Source organism: Fistularia commersonii, chromosome 12, assembly GCF_037954325.1.
Source record: "Fistularia commersonii isolate RoL2024-O1a breed Wild chromosome 12, RoL_Fcom_v1.0, whole genome shotgun sequence".
Classification (NCBI taxonomy): Eukaryota; Metazoa; Chordata; class Actinopteri; order Syngnathiformes; family Fistulariidae; genus Fistularia; species Fistularia commersonii.
The window spans coordinates 9,756,291-9,770,259 of NC_141295.1; the positions used below are offsets into that span (position 1 = coordinate 9,756,291).

The following is a 13,969-nucleotide window of genomic DNA, read 5'->3' on the forward strand; positions in this document are numbered from 1 at the left end:
GCCCTGGAAAGAAGAGAAATGGACGTCTGCTTCAACAAGACAGAATACATGTGTGAATGAGAGGCAACCAAGTGGAACAGTGAGGTTAAAGGGAGTAGAGATAAAGATGGTGGAGGATTTTAAGTACTTAAGGTCAACGGTCCAGAGCAACGGAAAGTGTGAACAAGAGGTGAAGAAACGAATGCAAGCATGTTGGAACAGGTGGACAGAAGTGTCAGGTGTGATATGTGATATAAGAGTATCTGAAGACAAAGTTTACGAGACGGTGGCGAGACCAGCAGTGCTACCTGGTTTCGACAGCGGCACTGAGGAAAAGACGAGAGGCAGAGCTGGAGGTAGCAGACATGATAATGTTTAGGTTCTCTTTGCGAGTGAGGTGGGATGGATGGAATCGGTAATGAGTCCATCAGCACCACATGTCAGATGCTTTAGAGATAAAGTCAGAAAGGTCAGACTGAGATGGTTTGGACATGAACAGAGGAGGGATAGTGAATATATTGATAGAACCTGAGGTAGGAATTGCCAGGCAGGAGGCACGGATAGGGGATTTATGGACGGAGTGAAAGATGACATGAAGTGAGTTGGTGTGAGAAGCGAATGGAAAGGATGGAGTTAAATGGAGGCAGGTTGGCAGTAGTGACCCATGAAGGGAATAGCCGAAAGGAAAGGAGAGTTCTAAATATTCCTATTGTGTAGTAGTTCCTGCTTTAAGTTGCTCATTACAGTTATTTTGCATTTTGTAGTAGTAGTACTTCTTCTTAGCTGAGACTGATGAAAAATATGGGTTAAAAGAACAGAAAATACAACACATATTGTCATGGGTAGGGTGAGATGTAATAGTCAAATTTTGGTTAAAAATATTTTGTTACATTTTACTTTTTGCATGTACATGTTGCAAATTATTATTTATATAATTTCATGCTATAATATCTACAGCAGGGTTTGAAAATAAAATAATTGAGTGATTCTACCTTCTTTTCTTTCACACTTCGTTCCCTCACACTGAGTTCTATTTCTGATTGGTTGCTTCATTGTCATGTGGTTTATATAAGGAAGTATGTTTTTTTTTTTTTTTTTTTTTTTTAGGAGGTCTGGCTGTCACTGTGAAGCTGTTAAAACATGGACATTTGAACAGTAAGTGCTGCTACTTCGGTAGAATTGTCCAACTACCACACATCGAACCCTCACGCAACTTTAGTTTAACACTGGTTTTAGTAATTTTGACTTCAAATTAAGTAAAGCTAACACTCCTCTTAGAACTGATTTTACTTTTGGTTGACAGTGTTCCGTCTTCACCAAGGGCCCAGAAGGCAAAGCAACAGTCTAATCATTGAAGGTTAATAAGCAAAGAGACACCTTTGTTGCAACCTGAGTATGAAAATAGCTTAAATGTGGGTGTGTGGGTGTGTGTGCGCGCGTGCGTGCATGCATGTGTGTGTGTGAGAGGGAGAGAAGCCTGTAAAGCTCTTTGAGTACCATTAAGTTAGAAAAGCAAAAAATCCAAGTCTGTAATCATATTAAGAATTCTAATATAAAGAGCTTGTGACAATCCTGAGTCTCCCATATGCACTCAATATATAATCAGCTGTGTCTCTTATAGTTTAATTTACCAGACTTAGTCTTAAACTCACAATTCCGTTCTTGAATAGCCCTCTCAGCAGTGCCCCTGGAATGTCATCAGCTTTGGAAATGCTGACGACCCGCGAAAAGCAGCTGAGTCATTCGTAATGAAGATCAGGAAGCTATTCCTCCTTTTCTCCTTTCCTTCCATCATCAGAATAACAAGCATGCTGGCCGAGACAGCTTAGGGTATCACATAATGTGAATTTACAATGACAAAGCTTGCTGTCAAAAAAAAAATCACAGACTGATCTTAAATCTATAATTTAGATCTGACCATTTTATCTTTCACCTCGGACATGTCACCATAATTTGTCATAATAGATACTTGCCTTATATTGTTTGAAATGTCACAATATTTTTTTCAGTCATTCAACTTGGGGTTCTAAAAATTAATCAATAAAATAACATCAGCACAAATGGGATGACCGAATTTGGTGTTTCGCTGACAGTATTCATGGAACTTCTCAGAACACATAAACACCGAGCTGCACACATGAACTCCAAGCTGAATGCACACCAAGCTGCACTCAAATATCTTATTGCACTGCCACTGTTCTATTGCACTGGTCATATTCATACCTATAATCATATTTATAACAATTTTCCCACTCTTCCTATCAGCACAAATGCACTGCGGACAACAAAGTAGGAATTTCACTGTAGAGGGAAACACATGTCTACACTGCATGTGACAATAAACACTTTGAATCTTGAATCAAAAATGAAGAAATTGTGAAGAGCGGATCTAGGTGTAAATTAATCCGCAACTCAAAGCGGCTACATTCATTCGTCACATTTGTCATTTGTGTGTGCCCAATAGATGGAAGTCAAGGACAAAACCTTAAATGTCAGTTAAAATAAACTAAGATACATCGTCAAAGGTAAAATGGGACAAAAATGAAGTGAAAAAATCTTAGATTAATGTTCAAGAAAAGTTAGCATTTAGGGCGGTGCAGTGGACCGTGCTTTTGCCGAACAGCAAAAAGGCTCAAATCTGACAGAAGACCTTTCTGTGTGGAGTTTGCATGTTCTCCACGCATCTGCATGGGTGACCTCCGGGTTGTCCGGTTTCCTCCCACAGTCCAAAACCATGGATCAGATTGATCAGAGACCCCCAAATCACCCAGAGACCTATGAATGCTTGTAAGTCTCTATATGTGGCCCTGTGATTGATTGGGGAGGGTGAACCCAGCCTGTCTCTCAGTGATAGCTGGGGTCGACTCCTGCAATCCTGAGTGGAGGATAAGCACTTAAGATGATGGATGGATAAGTCTTTTTTTTTTTTTTAAATCTCAGCATACTTTTAAAAGTAAATTGTAGCAGTGAAACCCGGAGTCAGTCGCGTCTTCATTAAAATATTTTCCAGCAGCACATATGCAACTAGCTTTTCATAGAAATATTACCTGAGGGCCTGCTTGTTATTCTATAGCTATGATGTTGTCAAAGCAGGGTTGTCTATGTGATATCCATGTACATCCCTCCATCAATCCATATCTTTCCATCCATCCACCGGAATTCATAAAGTCAATTGGAGTGTTCTGCTTGTCCATTATGTTACAGGTGATGTTGGGTGATGTCACACGGACACAGAACAGTTAAGGCCACCACAACGGCGCAGTGATGCATAGAGGTAACTTAGCCAGAAATCTCAAAAAATGAACTGTGCTTGTCTGAGCAGCAGATTTAACTGCAATGGTTTGCTTATGTATTTGACATACATGTTTCGCATTGCAGGAAAAAAAAAACAAACATATATATATATATATATGTATGTATGTATGTATGTATGTATATATATATATATATATATATATATATATATGTGTGTGTGTGTGTGTGTGTGTGTGTGTATGTATGTATGTGTTGTATTTCTATGTATAAATAGTATTTGTGTAATGCATAAATGCCTAGTTATGGTTGCCTGAATCATAATAGTTTGCAATTTAAGTTGCAAGTCTGCAGAGCAGAGTTTTGTAATGTTCCTGAATACTGCAAGGACATCAACATGACACTGAAACAAGGGCAGTGTTAAATGTTAAATGTACACTGAGTATTATGAAAAGGAAAGGCCAGAGATGGTTGATCTTGTACGACGGAGAAAAAAAAAAGTCAGTGATCTAAGTGAAAGGAGCAACTGTTGTGCCGATCCACATTTGTGTTCAATTCCTCACACCTGCCATTACATGCTGCTCAAAAATACTTCCCTTTTTCATTACTAAGGAGCAACTGCTGTGAACTAATGCACTTACACTCCTCATGTTCATGTCCTGGGTATTTTGGCTTGTTTGTGTGCGCATCTGTGCGTCAGCATATGTGTGTGAACATGCTGGCAAGTTTTTTTTTTTTTATTCTTATGATAAAAGTACTATGGTGAAGTGATAGCTTATGTGTTTCTGTAAACCCCTGTTGTTTTTTTCTTTTTTTTGACCTTTCTGTTAAACATCGATGCACACACATGTATTAGATGTTCAAATGTCTACACAAGCTGGTGATGGATGGTGTTATTACCTGAGGCTTTTAAGGGCAGAAAGGTGATTAGGAGAACTAACAGAGCGAGCTGTTTGGGTTTTGTCATCATGAATTCACACTGCAATGCCCACATGCCCACTTCCCTTTGGCAGAGACATTGGATGCATAGTTTTTATGCTGAAGTTGATTTAATTTTACTCAATCTTGTTTTGAGCTGTAGAATCAGTCGATCAGACTGGGCTTGCCACCTTCCAATTTCATCGGCTTGTCAATGGATGTGATTCAATACCTTAAATTGTTTAGTGTATTCACTGACTCCTATACTTGCAGCTTTCATAGTAGGCATTTTATCCAATATGCAGATGACATTGTGTTAGCAACCGTTTGATGACACATGTTCTATGGGAACCTAGTGGGACTGTGCTTTGCTGAAACAGCCAGCTTGAGGAGGCCAGAAGTCAAACAACAAATAATATTATATCTGGCATAGCGCACAGCAGATGTGTAGATTTCTGTTATGACAAAAGACTGAAGTTGTAAATCATAGAAGACTTGCAACTTTGACAACGAGAGCCATGACTCTGACTCTTTATATATACTCATCCGAAGCCTAAATCGTGAAAATAATGTGCCAAAAAAAAACTCTAGAAAATGACTTATTTTGTCTTTTTTCCCTCAAGTTTTACCCGTTAGAAAATTCACCCTCGGCATTTTGCACTGATAGCTGCCAACCCGAGCTGTAATACCAATGCCTTGCTCAGTGTAAAAAGGATGAGTGTTGTCTTTACTTTTCAATATTCAATGTGTTGTAATCCGCTTATATATAAAGTATGTGTAAGTACGTAAGCATGCTGATGGCTAGAAATTAAAATGGTAAAGCAGAGCACCAAAGAACCAAAGACTACATTTATTTGATACATATATTTATCCTTGTGTCTTTTGGCAAGATAATGGATTTTTAAAGAAGAAGAAGAGGAAATGAAGAAATGATGTGCTAAGAATCTTTTAGAGCTAATAAGGTACTGCCTTGTGTGTCTTGACCTGGGACTTGATCCCGGAGTTGAATATAAATACGTGAGACCTGCTTGGGACTTGTAAAGCAAGGAAAGTATATTACCTCACAGGCTCATGATCATAAATTCACATCAGTTACATCCACATTATAACTGCTGTAACAAGGCGAGAACCCATTGGCAAGAGGTTCCTCTTCATAGTTTATAAGTGTGTCGTGTGTTTAGTGTTTCAAGTTAGCCTGTCAAATAAATCACCTTTCAGTGGAGAGCAACAACTCACCATAAAGCCGCCCAAACCATTCGACAAAATGCAACATATCCACGATAAAGGCATTTAGATCAGATCACGATTAACAAATCTGGGCAGACAAAAATCGTGTGATGTAAAGGCAACCGGAGGCGCGAACATCTGTTTATGTGGTAGGAAAGAATGTTCTTTGCTTAACCAAGGTGAAAAGTTGAAATCTCTCTAAATCTTTTCTTCAAGCCAAATAAAACAACTGAAATGACTTTGTGTCACAATCCTCAAAACCTTCGAGTTAATTACAGTATAAAAACTCATCAGTGAGGAGATTGCGTTCAGGAAAAGAGACCAACTTTATTCCTGGTATTACAGGCGCTTTTCCCCGAAACTTTTAGACACATGAGAATACAATTTAGTTGCACCATGTGACTCAACATGCAACACAGGATGTTTTCGATGAGGCCATGATGACTGACTACCCAGCAAATGTTACACATTATCGTTACTCATGACAACAAAACTCACAAAAACAACATAGAGAGAAATGATAAATGGTATTACCTTATAGAGTGCTTTCGAAACTTGCAGCGTCAAAGTGCTTTGCACTAGATAGCATTCTACCAAGTGAGCCACAACTGCCCAAAATGGATGTTTTGGTATTGAATGTAATTACATTGATGAAAACCAACAACTTGATGTTAAAAATTTTACCATGTTTTAGGTTTGAGATCTCATTGTCTCATTGATCTCCCATTGTCCCATTTCATTTTGACTTTTGAAAAATATAATTTTCTGACCGATCCACAGCTGGTCAGCAAAAGTTATACTACATGCATTACATGTACATATGTCCCAAGCATGTGCAAAACAAAAAATAAAAATTACACCAAAGGAGCGGTTCAGTCGGATTTTATTTAGAAAAGCAAATATTTATAAGGTTGATTTACCTATAATAAAGCCACTGATGATTAAAATGTAACTTTAGCTTAGACAGTATCAGTACATTCTGTCCCACTGTCCCATAACAATACATACTTGGGACTGGTATATATGTGATGACATACTTTGACTCTGCGACAAACCAAACTGTCTGTCTGTAACACCAAAAAATCTTGAACAAACTCTATGCGGTAAGAAAATATTGACTACGATTGACAATATTGGTAATAGATAGGAAGACATTGTCATCCAATGTTATCTTTGCATCTCCCGATACGTACTTATCAATGATTTATTTAGACAGAGAAGCATAGCCTTACTTAAGCCCAAGTTAATGTACAAGCATACACACACATACAAACACACACACACACACACACACACACACACACACACACACACACACACACAGGCACACAATTTTAATGTTCATTGCTGCCTGTTAAGATTTGTCAGCACAGGGTTGTGACCTTGCACTGTTTTTTGATTAAAAAAAATGTAAAACCAGTAAAGCTGTAGTCGCTGCAGCTTGGCCATACAAAGCAAGCGTGAAAGTGATGATTCATAATGCTGATGGTCTTCGTGTCACTGTAGGACTTATAAAAAAAAAAGAGATATTGCTTTCTCTGTCTCGTTTACTTCCCCTCTTTCTTTTACCTTCTCTCTTCTCTATGTCATCTCCATCCCCATTTTTGCTGATTGCTTTGCACCATTAATATTTCATGTGTAATGTGTCCCTTTTGGATAGTGTGAGCATGTGTGAGCCCGTGGTAGTGAGTGTTGTACGCACAGGCGCACGTGCACATGCACACACACAGACAGACACACACACACTCACACACAGTGTTAGCAGCTGCGTATATGTTTGTGCATCTCTGTGTTTGTGTGTGTCTCTGCTGCAGTATCAAATTCTGCTCTCACAGCTGTTGGTTGGTCTTAGCTTGGTTGTGATCTGGCTGTATACCTCTCAACCTCCCCTTCTGTTTTTTTCTTTGTCTTATCTTCCTTTCCTTTCCTTTCCTTTCCTTTCCTTTCCTTTCCTTTCCTTTCCTTTCCTTTCCTTTCCTTTCCTTTCCTTTTGGTAGGTGTTTATTTCTAGGTTATTCTCTCCCTTTTTCTCTCCTGTGGAATCATATTCTCTCTGAACTGTTTCGTGCCCTCTGCCCTGACATGCTTGACTCCACAGTAAAAAACAAAACAATAAATAGATAAAAAATAAAAAATACTGTCCCAAAAAAACTGTGAACAAAGAAAGTAACTTAATCTAACAATCACAGCCTGGAGGCATTGGGGAATGGAAGCAATTAAATAACATCATGTAACGTGAATAAATTGGACCACAAAGAAAAATGGGAGGGAAAAAAAATCAATCATTCAAGAAATCAATCAAACAAACAAAAAAACAATTATCTAAAATTTCAAAAATTGAGATGAATTCTGTTCAGTCATAAGCACTCTTCTGAGCTTGGGAAGACAGATGACAAAGCGGAATAAATTAAGGGAAAGAAAGGTGGTTAAGGAAACATAGTAGATGTCAATATTTCCCAGGAAGTATTCCGTATTAGTCTTGCAGTGACTACAGATTCAGAGGTCATAATGGCCAACATGAAACATCCTTACATCATTTGTTAATACTGTTTTAGCCGGCTCCGCTGCCCATCGGATATGTGTGAAAAAAAAGTGTTCCAAAATCCCCCTCCTTATTAGAAGCACACACTGTTCCTTACACCTTAATGAAAAGAATTACTACTGACACACACACTTTCCATTTATTACCCTTGTTTCTCATTATGGAATTTTCATCCAAGCGAGCCCATGTGTGTGAGTTCCTGCTTCTGTCATATGAAAATGTGTATCTGTGTGTGTGCATTAACTCCGGTTCGGCGCGGACCCGGGCATATGATTGGCTGTGGATGAGAGCTATGGTTGGCACAGCAACGTTTCCGCAGAAGGCCGTAAAGGAGTGGGCCTGGAGCGCGGGCAGCATCTGCCCCTCTGCCGCTGCCAAAACATACACACATATTGACTCGTACACACACTCTTACATGAATGGATGAGCATAAGCACACAGACTGACTGACATGTATCGACACAATAGATAAATCACATCATTTTGACGGAGATTTAGCAACACCTTTGTTTCAACAAACATAACGACACGTTCCCCTATAGGAATTCATAGCGTTACTATCTCTTTTACCAGTTTAGCCATTAATATAATTAATCATATTTCCCATAAAAAACAAAAAACCCCAAACAAATTTGCGATTTGAAGGGTGACCTTTTGCAGCCCGTCCCATGACGTCACCCATTAAAACAGAGAACATGTTAAGAAAAAGACAGATCGCGATTTTAGATTTCGAGTAAATGTTGAGTGAATGTCGAGTATTTTTGCAAAAGTAACACATTAGTCTTTCAATCTTAACTTTGGTCTTGAAGCAACGAGGACAAGTTAATTGACAGAGCAGTGACAGTGTGATAATTACTTGAACATTTTCTCCTGTCACCTGCTTTGTCACACTGTTTACATTTGGAAACAAAAAGGGACACCAACAATGCCACAATTACACTACTTAAATTTGTTTCTCCATCTTGACATGCATCTGTCAACATTTGAAGTATTGTTGAACGGTATAATTATACCAGACTGATTCTAAATGAAGATTCCAATACAAGCAGTATGACTGTGAGAAAGTGCTGAGACTGAGTAACTAATTTTAAGTAGATGTTGTTTTCAGCTCTAATCTTTTTTTATTGCAGCCTTTGGTATTTCTTCTTTATGTATGCCAGGATGCTTTTCCATTTTCTACCCGTCATTCTCACACATGTATATCGATGATCAGACATGAGTAAGCTTTGCCTCGCTTTTGGCTCATGATGTATAATATAGACTCAATTCTGATATAATTTCATAAAAGGGTTCTGGAGTAGACCCACTATGACAAGGCATTACTCTTAATGTTGAATTAATTGATAGAAAATAGTTTTATACATATTTGTTGTTTTCCAAATTGGTGAAGCCAAAGTAAGCAGTCAATAAAACAACTTTTTTTTCTGATCTATTTTCAGTATTTTCAGAAAGGGAGTATCGAGTGACAAGTCCCATAGGGCTTCAATTTTTTTTAAAAGCACACAATTTTTGTTTTTCATAGCAGATTTACTTTCCAAGTAAAGGGGGATAACATTCTTCAGCCTCCCTTCTTCATCTTCGTCTTCTCCTTTTGGCTTTTCCCTTCAGGGGTCGCCACAACGAATCAACCTTAGCCACCCAACCCTATTCTCTGTATCCTCCTCTCTCACACCAACGACCTTCATATCCTCCCTCTCTGTGTCCAAAAATCTTCTCCTTGGTCTTCCTCTAGACCCCCTGTCTGGCAGCTCCAATTCTAGCATCTGCTTACTGATATATTCACTATCCCTCCTCTGCACAAGACGGAACCATCTCAGTCTGGCTTCACTGATCTTCTCTCCAAAACATCTAACATGTGCTGTTCCTCTGATAGACACATTCCTGATCCCATCCTTCTTCGTCACTCCCAAAGGGAACCTTAGCAACCTTAACCTAACCTCTGCCTCCTGTCTTTTCGTCATTGTTACTGTTTTGTGGCCATATAGCATTGCTAGTCTCACCACTGTTGTGTACAACTTTCCTGTCATTCTGGCTGAGAGTCTTCTATCGCATAGTACCCCTGACACTTTTCTGCACCCATTCCAACCTGCTTGAACTCATCTCTTCACCTCTTTTCTACACTCTCCGCTGCTCTGGACTGCTGACCCCAGACCTGCTGTACTTCCTTTCCATCTCTATCTCTCTGCTTCGCCAACCTCTATAGATCAGTCTCTCCCTCCTTACTGTCCAACTGAGCATACAAGTCATCGTACGCCCTTTGGTTTGCCTTTGCTACCCCCATCGTTACCTTACGCTATATCTCCCTGTACTCCTGTCTGTTCTTTTCAGTCCCCTCAGTGTGCCACTTCTTCTTTGCTAACCACTTTCTCTGTGTATACCCCTGCATTTCCTCATTCCACCACCAAGTCTCCTTTGTCATCCTACAAACCACCATCCTATGCTGTCTGGCTCCACTCCCACCCACAACTACTTTGCAGTGACTGATCTCTTTCAGGTTACCTCAACTATACAAGATGTAGTCTACCTGTGTGCCCCCACCTCCTACCACTCTTATAAGTTACCCCATGTTCCTGTCTTTTCTGGAAAAAGTGTTCACCACAGCCATTTCCATCCCTTTTGCAAAGTCTACCACCATCTGTCCCTCTGCATTCCTATACCAAATCTGCTCATCTCTTTTTCATCCCCTCTGTTGCAGTATGAGATTATTAGGTTTGATTTGCATCTTTGGTTTTGGCAAAAGTTTTACGCCGGATGCCCTTCCTGACGCAACCCTCTGTATTTATCCGGGCTCGGGACCGGCTCAGGGTGACACTGGCCGCCCAGAGGCTGCATTAATTCCTCAGCCTCCCTGGTAAGGGCTATTCGGGGGTCAAGAGTAGGTTTCGTGGGTTAGATGAACCTCAGATTCAGGAAGGCCAGTGTGGTTTTTGTCATGGTTGTGGAACTGTGGACCAGCTACACACCCTCAGAAGGGTCCTGGAAGGTGCATGGGAGTTCACCCAATTAGTCCACATGTGTTTGTACATTTGTTGAAGGCATTGGATATGTCCTTTGGGGAGTCCTGTGGGGGTTGTTCATGGAGGTTCATCATCATGGGCCCCTGATCATGCTATTTGGTACCTGTATGACTGATGTCAGAGCTTGGTGTGCATTTCTGGCAGTAAGATGCATTGGTTTCCAGTGAGGGCAGGACTCTGTCAGGGCAGCAGGGAGACGATAGGCCGATCTGTGTGGCACTAGTGTGGCACCAGTAGTGATGTGGACTCTGCGTCAGTCTGTAGAGGTAATTTTACCACTCGATCTACAGTCCTACCCCCACCTATACTCAAGAGCTTTAGACAGGGACTGAAAGAACAAGATCAGTGTTACAGGCATCTGGAATGAGTTTCATCTTCAGGGTGTCTGAGCTTTGTCTCAGGGATACTGTAGGATGTGATGCTTGGTCATGTGAGAGGTCATGTAGATAAAGAAACCAGTTGGCTTATAAAACTGGATTGTATCCATATTTTGTTATCATTCAGATCATGAAATAAGCTTGTTTATGGGCAAAGCCTCCAGATGTGGATAATAAATTCGGCAAGGAAAACTTATGATGACAGTATTCCTGCCCATAATATACTTCTGTAGTCTGTTCCTATACATTTCTGCCACCGGTACATCCCTAATAAGCTGCTTCAAATTAAAATTTCAGTCTCTTCAGTCATTTATTTGATACTTCCTAAAAGGTGCATCTTTCCAACAAAAGGTCAAAGGGAAAATGTATCTGTATACAATTTGTACAGGGTTGTGATTATTTTTCCCTTAACTACATTTCCTGCCCTGCAACAGAAGTGAGATCATTAGAGGACTTCCCCCGTTCTCACATAAATATAACCACACCTGCTCTCGGTCATACGCATGCACGCGCAAATGCATGCGCACACACAGTCAAGCACCCACACACAATAACACACATATACGCACACTCACACACAGTGGCAAAGGGCCACTGCTCAGCCACCCACGCTCAGGTTGTTGTGCCAGTAGATTCTGCTATAATTCAAAGGTTGACCTTTTATAAGCCGTGCCTTCAGAAGGATGAAAAGACTGTGTCGTTTCTATGCGAGTAGACTTGTCCACTGTGCACGAGTTTATGTTAAATAATTTTCACTGATTTGATAATTTTAATTCTTGTCTGCACATCCGTCAATAGCAGCTCAAATTATAGGTCCAAAATTTACTATTAGAATAGAGTTCTCCATTTGAGTCTGTCAAATGTGCTATTTAACATCACTAGTTCTATGTAAGTTTAACCAATAAATTCTCATATGAGAGTAAGTCTGTGTACACAAAGGAGGACAAATAAAAATAGTGCTCACTGAAACCTTCCAAAAAGACTGAGTGTTTGAAATGCAAAGTCTGCAGTGTCACATGTCTGGGAGATCCTTTGTCATCAAATTCAGTGTTAGCCCACTGGGGTTGAAGCAAGGGAAAAAAGGTCTTAAAAATTCTTGAAAGCTTTGTACCTTTCAGCCCAAGAACTTTTTCATGTATAAACTAATATTTAGAGTTTGGGGAGTAATAACCACAGCTGTTAAAACAATTTTCCAGATAACAAAGGCTACTTGGTTGAAAAAGTGAGCCATGATCCTTCTTGGATCCTTGTATATCTCCCACATAATAACAGCACATTTTAAATATGACGGCAGGTATAACTTTTAACAATATTTGCCCGTGCATTTAGCTGTCAAAGATCAATCTGATGTCACTGTCATGCAAGGAGGGAATAATTAAATAGTTTATCTTCAGCTTCAATGTTTACACCTGTCGCATTATTTCTCACATAATTGATATGATTTTACTTCATTATATTATCACCATCTATCATTATCATGACCTTGTTTTTTGGTTTTGACAGATAGTTTGTGACTATATGCAAAAGTTGGAATATACTGTGAATTGACAAATGCTTTTACAGATTTGTTTTTCTTGTGATCAAGAAAAACAAATCTGTTTTTGATCTTGACACATGCAGCATCTGCATCATTGCAGACACGACACTGATTTTCCTGTCAAGTTCATGTCAAAAACATCACAAGATACTTGAGCACCTTCAGCAATCCACTGGTTTCCAGGACACCACCATGACTTCTAGATTGAATATCTTGACTCTCCTGAGTGCATCACAGTCTGAAATGCTCCACGTAAAATGGTGATGAGGCAAACAGGTACACATTGTCCAGGAAAAGGAGAAAAGCAAAAAAATCGGTCTCAATACTCCACGTTCACCTACCCCTGATTGTCGTTTAAGTTTGTGAACATAGGGCAGCCGTGGTGGAATCCAAAACCTACCAGAAACTTACTGCTGAGAATTTGGATGCCTCTCTTACTACATTTGTGCAGAGACCGGATGGCTCATAAAAAACAGCCAGTGACACTATACTCCTGTAGTACACCCAAAGGACACCCCATGAGGACATATGTCAGGAAAATTGAGGCCACCACCCCAGTCTAGCACTTTCTAGATACCGGAGAGGCATCTCAGCCGTGATGATGATGCTGGAATTCTCAGTGATGTCAGCATTTCTGGATGGATACCTCACTTAATGCCTTGCCAAAGAGGAGTTTCTGGAACACCTCAATATCCGACGGATGAAAGCTCGTCAGAGTCATCCTTCTTTGCCATCATCATGGAGGATTTGGTCCAGTAGGTCCTGAAAGCACTCCGATATACTTATTCAGTTTTTCTCCACAAGACCAAATGAAAGTCACTCTGCATGGCTTCTTCAAACTCCTCCCACACTTTGGTATTTGCTTCTGCAACCACAGGAATGCAGCCCTTCAAGCCTTTAAATGCAAACAACATCAGATGTATCCTCTTCCTGTGTATTTGCAAGGAAGCGCCCCCTTTCAAATCTTTGAAAATCACACCGTCCCTAAACCTTTTAACCTGAGGCTGCTCCAGAAAGAAGAGTCCAACCCCTCTTCAGAAGCTTAGTTCTGGAGCCAGTGCTATTCAGGTTAGATATCTAGTTGGAAGTAATCTGCCTCTTGCAGTAGATCTGCCAGGAG

General features: G+C 40.0%; 1 long non-coding RNA gene across 1 annotated transcript in view; it reads left to right on the forward strand.

Annotated features, from left to right (window-relative positions):
- Positions 1-3,202: 3,202 nt before the first annotated feature.
- Positions 3,203-13,969, forward strand: part of LOC147228745 (uncharacterized) — a 130,730-nt gene continuing 119,963 nt past the window's right edge. The window contains exon 1 of the long non-coding RNA XR_015106949.1: positions 3,203-3,253. This is a non-coding gene — a long non-coding RNA (uncharacterized LOC147228745). The remainder of the gene's footprint in view (positions 3,254-13,969) is intronic.